The following is an 8,607-nucleotide window of genomic DNA, read 5'->3' on the forward strand; positions in this document are numbered from 1 at the left end:
GTATCAGAAGTTCTGGAATTGGATTTCTGCCCAGTCAGTGGTCATATCATTTCACTTCTTTTCCTCTATTTTCTCATCTACCAAATGGAGATAATGACTCTTTCAGTGCCTACCCACAAAGTGTTGTCTAGGGAAAGTCTTTGTATACTTAGATCAGAAGATCAGAGTGATTGAATATAATTATCCCTAATTGAAAGGATTGCCATCAGAAAAACCACTGACATACTCTTAGTCTTTCATTTGACATCTAAGATTTTTTGGTAATAAAGATTAAAAATCAGATCAGTTAATTTAAAAAGAGCTCTATTTCTTCAATGAAAAATTTGGAAATCAAATTAATCAAGTACAGATGACATGGTTCCCTTTAACTCAGCAAAATTTCTCACTTTACTTTTCTTTTTATAATAAATTATGTTGTCCTAAACTTATTATTTTTGGTGAATAATATGCCTTAATTATATTTCAAAGATCTATGATTTTATTGATTTATTTACATTTTGTACTAACACAGATCACATCTACAATTCAGTAGTCAGTGAATTTTCTATCCCTGCAGTCAAACTGCTGAAGACTTTCCACACTCAGAGATGGTTGCTGATTAAATAGAATAACAATTAATACCAAAATGGAAGAATTTGCACCAAGATTCAAAGAGATTACACTCTACTGATATAGACTATAATATTTATCATAACCTCTTTACCTCTGTGAAGTAACAGTGTGACTTTAGTGAGGGATCACTTTATCAAATCAACATTTCCTGTTTTTGTATGGATTAAAGATAGAAGGCACCTGACAGATAAGACAAAATTGAAAGGTATCTTATAACATAGAAAATCACATGATAGCTTCCAGAAGGATCCTTAGAATTTAAAATATATAAACTTAGAACAGAATGGTACTTCTGTACATAGAATATAAATAGAGGTGATGTTATATAAAAAAGATTTATATTTTAAGATATATACATCTTTTTATTGTACAATGCTGTGAAAATACTTGTTTTATTCTATGAATTGAAATAAAAAAAAAATTAAAGTGAAATGAGAGTCCTAGAATATCATGCATGGAATATTAGAGCTCATACTCATAATCCTTTGGATTTGAATGCTAAGAAAATAGAAGGAATGCCAAAACTACAAGGTTAAATTAACCCTGTTAAAACTAGGAAGTTAAAGTTCAAAAGAAACTGAAGGATGTAGGCATATGAATGTGTATGCATATGTGCAAATATATACATTATACATATAATGTGTGTGCATAGATATAACGTGTGCGTGTTTATATCTATGTTTCCTTATCTCTGTATCTTAATGGTCAACTTTTCCAATCTGTTCCATTTTAAGATAAATAAGATATAAATTTCAGACATATTAACTTCATAAGGCCGGTTACCTATTGAAACTAATGCATGTATAGTTTCATTCCTTAAATAGACTATCAGCATCTCAGATATAACAGACTGGGGCTTACATTTCCTGGTATTCTCTTTTATATATTGAACATAAAATAGATGCTTCAGTCTAATTTTTAACTTATGGATTCTTTGACCATTAGCCATTTAAACTTGGAGCATAATATGAACTACTGCCAACTCATGCAGAAGAGCCATCTTCAGACCATCTTGTATCAATCTGGACATGAAAAGAATTCTTCCAGCAAGACTGTTATCTATAAACTGATTTAAGAAAGGCATTCCATTTATCCCTGTCTATAGAAATAATGATGCTGAAAGATCGCCCAGGTTTAAGGACATAAGGCTTGTGTCGTCAAACCTAAAATCTGGTTACAAATTTGTAAGGTCTCAGCATAATTCTAAATACCAAACAAACAAACAATAATAAAAAAAATAACTAGACTTTTACAAAGACAGATTATTTTTTATGTCTTTGATTTTTTGATTTTCTCCACTTGGGATAAGACTAGACTCTATTAATCCATGGATAACCATTCGTACTCCCAAAGGTATGTCAACTTTAATCTTCTCCACATCCACTGATTTTAATACTTACCTTACCCTATCCAACTACTTCATTAGGGCCTTTGATACGAATGATCTAAGTTAATTCAGAAGAAAACAATTCTCATGGCTAGGAGAATAAGCTAGAACTCATGACTTTTCAGTGGTCAAGCAATAGAATGACTCTTGAATATGATGCCCAGTTCATCACCACCACTACAGTTTTGTCTGCCCTTAACAATTTTTGCACATGTCATGAAAATACACAATGATTTTAGAACACTTCAAAATCTCATTTTCAGAACTTACATGGGGACAATTCTCTCCTTGATATTATAAACCACTTGAACTAAAAATGAGTATTTATATCTAGTTCTCTGACGTGTGGGACATGTTCCCTGGAGCAACTCTCACCCTCAGGCTTATAAGTAATTAATGGTTTATTTTTTCACATGAAAATATGTGGAAAATGACAATATGCATGCCTTTTCCCCACATACACACCCTGTTGTGAGATTCTGGGTTCACAATTGACTGCTGCCAATTAATAAAAAGGGGTAATAGAATATATCAGGATTATGGATTAAAATATCATATTCTTTTAAACCCATCTCAACAGTCTAGTCAAATAACAGTCTATTCAAATATTTATCCAAAGTAAACAATTTCAAATAAGAAATTGGTGAGAAAATTCATATCAAAGATTCTTTTGACTCAACTTTTTAAGTATTGAATGCTTTCTATATGCATTTATTTCTTATCTTCTCTTTGCTCTTTATATCCTTTCTTTTATCTTTTCTTGATGTCTAGATTTCCATTTTTCTTCATCTATTGATATTTCCACTCAAAAGGTTATGGAAACATATCAATTTCAGTTGTGTCCATTGAGATCAATAGTAGGAAATCATCCTTATTTGGAAAGATTTAGGTGTTGAAAGTAGTCCTTTTTCCTTTTTTGGTCCATTTGATCATCACCTTTAAGGGGTAAATTTATCTTTGGAGATGATTATAGAGTCATAGGATTATAAGACCTTTCATCTAGAGTTAGATGAGCTAGAAGTGACCATTTCTTCCAATCCAATATTCGCCTTTAAATCTTAAGACTCAAAAAAGGGCTAAAGATTTTAGTTTTATTTATTAATTTCATATGTATGCCACAATGGGAAAAATCACTGAACTTGGAGTAACAGAACTTGAGATCAAATCCTAATTGTGTCTCTTACTATCTTTGTGTATTTTTATTAAATACCTACTTTATTCCATGTATTGGCCAGTGCATTGGGAAACCACATACAACAAAAAAACTGTCTCTAACCTTAAGGAATTTACATCATGATGCTGGCAAGTATGCATGCCTAATGTTCATTAAATTCTTAGTAAAAAATTTCTTTATTTGTCTTCTATTATTTAATTTTGCTTAAACCCTTATTATAAAGAACTTTTCCTTACCAAATTGATGATCCTTGATGTTGCTGTTTTTCCTTCATTTTTGAAGATGGCCATAACATCAGAATGGTAACTCCAAGACATGCAAGTAAATGGTATTTAAGTAGGGGATGCTATGAAAAATCACCAGCCTCAATTTCTCCTCTATAGTCACCTGAGTCCAGGAGTCAGATATGGATTAGGAAGTATGGGGATGGTCCTGATGCAGTAGGAGACCTTTACCTTTTAAATCTAAATTTCTCAGGTCAAGTTTGACCAAGATTCTGTTCATTCAGTGATTGAGGTTAGGCAAGAGATAGTTGAAGCAAACAGGTTAAGAATGTAGACTTCTAAAAAAATAAAAATAAGTTGGTAGGTAAAGACCCTTGGGATTGCTCAGTAATTAAAACTGGTAAGAAAGAAAAGAAGTAAGAAGATCCTTTTTTACATAGTTAAAAAAATTGTTTGTGAAGGCCCATAGGCTTTCTGGCTCAAACAGAAGTAATTGCTATTTGCATTCACTATGAAGCAATCAGGGCCCAAACAATGACCAAGTGGGCTCAGCTTGTGACCCATAGTTTGATTATCAAACAGGAAGAAAGGAAGGAGGGAAGGAAATGAAGGAAGGAAGGAAGGAAAGAAGGAAAGAAGAAAGAAAAGAAGACAAAAAAGGAGTTGTATAGCCCAACTTGCCAGCAGTGTGGGACAACCCCTGTAACTCACAAAGGCTGTTGTTTGACCTTCTTTCTCCAAGACAAATATGACAACAGGAAGATATGTCATGACATGCATGTGAATTGGATTTAAGTAGGGAATACAATAGAGTTCCTAGACTCAGTTTCTCCCCCATAGCCATCTGACTCCAGCGGTCAGATATCGATCAGGAAAAGTCAATATGACCCTGGATGCATTAGGAAACCTTGACAGTTTAAAGCTAGGTCTTTCACTGATTAGAGATCTTTAGACACATTTAAGAGAACAGTTTTCTCTGAAGTTAACTTTACTGTTCCATTTTCTTAGGAATTTTGTAACTGTAAAATTATAGTTACTGCACAAAGGCAAGTTTGTCATGAAATTTTAAGAACATTGGTATTGGATTCAAAAGACCTATGCACAAGTCTTATTTGTTTGTATTAACTGAGTGATTGCATATACAGATTAATGGGATCATATAAGAAACAAGAGGTTTCTTCCAGGTGATTAATCAAATGCCTTCATCTTACTAATTTTGAAAGTGTGTGTCTGAAAAGTATTAACTGTTTTCTTTTGGTACAAAACTATTAAGTATCTGAGGCAAGGTTTGATTCAAACCTTCCTGACTGTGTCTAGTATATATAATTCTATGAGTCCAGGAATTTTTATCTGTAATTTAAGAATAATGGTACTACTGGCAAGATATCATAGCATTAACAAGTCCCAAATCACTCTGGCTCTTATTTATTGGCCAACACTATATCCCATTTCAATATCACTTGCTTATTGTTTGGACTCTGACTCAGAGAAATACAACCCAAGGCAATTTAAAAACATGTAAATCATGTATGATGGATACAAATTTAAGTTATAAACTTAGAAGTATTTTGTCAATGTAATTGACTTTGCTTTTTGTCCTTAGTTCAAAGTTGTAAGTTATTGTCTCTTCACTATCTTTTAGAATCAATCATGAATTTATGGTGACAGGTGATGCAGAAGCTAGAATGCTCCAGTGGACCAGGAATAATAGCCCATGGAAATCACAATTTTTTTTTGGTTTTTGTTTTTTAAAGTTTTTTTTTTCCCAAGGCAATGGGATTAAGTACCTTGCCCAAGGCCACACAGCTAGGTAATTATTAAGTGTCTGAGGTCGCATTTGAACTCAGGTCCTCCTGACTCCAGGGCTGGTGCTCTATCCACTGCACCACCTAGTCGCTCCTGAAACCACAAAATTTGCAGAAGTAGTTGATTCCTGAGTTTTCTTTGCCTACTCATGGTACGGAATCAAAAGGAGATATAGGCATGTCTTAGTTATTGGTGAGGCAGGACTCTGCTACTTTACTCATACGCTGATCTAGTTTGCAGTCCTGGATTGCAGTCCCAGGAAAAGGAGGAACAGCAACACAACTGAGTTTATTGACTCAGGGAAGTGGGAGATCCTCCTCACAGTTCTAGGGGAGAAAGAAGTGCTTGTAATTACCCATAGACTAGAACACAGGTCAGGACTGAAGAAAAACCTCTTTGTAGATCATACCATCTTGAAAGAACTGAAAAATTGCAGGTTCCTAGAAGTATCTCTGAAATTAGCTGCAAAAAAAAAAAAGTCCAAACGTTTGAGACAGAGTGACGTCTACCCTGGAAGCAGAGCCCCACCTTAACAGGGTTAAAAGCAACCCCTAGGTTTTGAAAATGTGCAAAGAAAAGGGAAAAAAATCTGAAAATAGAAAGTGTTTGTTGATAGGGAAGATTAAAATAGACTCAGGAAAAGGATAACAAAGAAAAAGCTCTTAGATCCAAAGTCACCAAGAAAAATATGAATTAGTCTTAGACCATGGAAGAATTCAAAAAGGACTTTGAAAATTTTATAAGGGAGGTAGAGGAAAAATTGGGAAGAGAAATGAGAGTGCAGCAGGAAAATCTTGAAAACTGAGTGGGCACCTTGATGATGGAGATATAAAAATTAATGAAGAAAATAATATCTTAAAAATTAGACTGGTCCAAATCGAAAAAGAGATACAAAAAGCCCATGAGGAGAAAAGCAGAATTAGTCAAATTGAAAAGGAGATACAAACGTTCTTTGAAGAAAATAATTCCATTAACAAATGAAAATGAACAAAAAGAAGGTGATCCCTTTGTGAGAAGTCAATAGATAACAAAAAAAAATCAACGGAATGAAAAAACTAGAAGACAATGTAAAATATCTCTTGAAAAAAATGCAACTGGTCTGGAAAATAGAGAAGAGTTACTTTAAAAGTTATTGGTCTAACTGAAAGCCATAATCAGTAAAAAGAGTCTAGTCATCACCTTTTAAGAGATCATCAAAGGATAATTACCCTGTTATTCTAGAATCAGAGGGTAAAATAGAAAATGAAAAAATTCACTGACAACCCCCTGAAATATATCTCAAATCAAAATATACAGGAATATAATGGCCAAATTAAAGAGTTCCTAGTTTAAGGAGAAAATACTGCAAGCAGCCAGAAAAGAAAATCAAATTATTGTGGAGCCATAGATGTAGAAGCTTCTACATTAAGAGATCCTTGGGTTTGGAACAGATATTCTGGAAGCCAAAAGAGTTTGAATTATAACCAATTATACCTTGAAAAACATTTTCAGGGGAAACATAGACCTCCAATGAAATAGGGGAATTTTGAACTTTCTTAGAGCTAAACATAAACTTTAAACTGCAAATAGGAGATTCAAGTGAAGCATAAAAAAGTAAATAAGAAAGACAAATCAGGAGGGCCTTAATGATGATGAACTCTATATTCCTGCATGGGAAGTTAATAGTGGTAATTCATATAAAACTGTCATTTACTAGGGTAGTTAGAAGAAGCATATATAGACAGAGTTAAGATGGGAATTGAATATGAAGGGATAATATATTTAAAAAGATGGGGTTAATAGTGAGAAAGGAATGTATCAAGTGAAAGGGAAAGAGACAGGTAGAATGGGGCAAGTTGCTTCACATAAAAGAGGCAAGAAAAAGTTTTTGCAGTGGAATGGAAGCGGGGGGACATGAGAGGGGATGAGTGAGTCTTAATCTCATCAGAATTGATTCAGAGAAGGAATAACGTACATAATTGGGTGTAGAAATCTATCATACACAATACAAAAGTAAGAAGAGAAGGGGATGGTAAAAAGGGGCAGGGTAATGGAAGTGAAAGGAGATGGCAGGATGGATTACTCAGAAGTAAAGCAAAGTAAAGCACCTTTGAGGAGAGACAGGGTGAAAAGAGAGAGAGAGAGAGAGAGAGAGAGAGAGAGAGAGAGAGAGAGAGAGAGAGAATAGAATAAATGGGGGAGGAGGAAATATGATGGAAGGAAATACCATTAGCATTATTAACTGTGAGAGAAAAAAGTATTGAACCAAGTTTCTCAGATAAAGGTCTCATTTTCAACATTAGAAAACTGAGTCAAATTAAAGAAATATGAGTCATTTCCAAACTTATAAGTGATCAAAATATATATGAACAGGTTTTTGATAAGGTTTTTAATGCTATACTTGATTTTATTTAAAAATATGCTAATTCACTATTTAGAGAAATACAAAGTAGAAAATTCTGAGGTATTACATTAGGCTTATTAGACTAGCTTTTAGGATAGAAAGGGAAAAATTACAAATGTCAGAGGAGATGTAGAGATACAAGTCCATACACACGTATACATATGTACATAAAGATATGTATATATAGATATCTAAATATGAATTCATAGCAGCCCTTTTCTAGTGGCATGGAACTGGAATTTGAGAGAATTCCAATTAGTTGGTGAGTGACTGAGAAAATTGTTGAATGTGATTATGATTGAATCCTATGTAAAAATGAAGAATAGGATATACTCCACAAAACCTGGATAGGCTTACATGAACGGATGAAATGGTAAATGATGAATACAAATTAACATCAATATTGGAGGATGATCAAGTGAGAATGATTTAGCAAAACTGTGTCCCAAGACAACTCTGAGGAAATATGAAAAAAATGTTATTCATCCCCAGATGAAGAGCTAATAGTATCTGAATACAGATTTAAACATATTTTTATTTGATTTTTTTCTTGAGCTTTCGTTTTTGAGGGTAGGGGGACCTATGCTTCCTTTCACAATATGGCTATTGTTTTGCATGACAAATTTTATTTTTTTAGGGTTTTTTTTTGCAAGGCAAATGGGGTTAAGTGGCTTGCCCAAGGCCACACAGCTAGGTAATTATTAAGTGTCTGAGACCGGATTTGAACCCAGGTACTCCTGACTCCAGGGCCGGTGCTTTATCCACTACACCACCTAGCCGCCCCAATTGCATGACAAATTTTAAACCAATATCAAATAACTTGTTTTATAAATGAAGAGAGGGTGGGTTGGCAGGGAGAGAATTTTAAAGGCAAAGTTTTAAAAGTGAAAGCTAAATGTGTTTTTACATGTAAATGAAGAAAAAATAAGATAGAATGAAGAACACACACATCTGTAAAGTATCATCTGGAAAGATTTGTACCTGGAACTTCCTGAGTCTAATTCTAGAAATTCATTGGAAG

The sequence above is a fragment of the Macrotis lagotis genome, chromosome 3, assembly GCF_037893015.1.
Source record: "Macrotis lagotis isolate mMagLag1 chromosome 3, bilby.v1.9.chrom.fasta, whole genome shotgun sequence".
Taxonomy (NCBI): domain Eukaryota; kingdom Metazoa; phylum Chordata; class Mammalia; order Peramelemorphia; family Peramelidae; genus Macrotis; species Macrotis lagotis.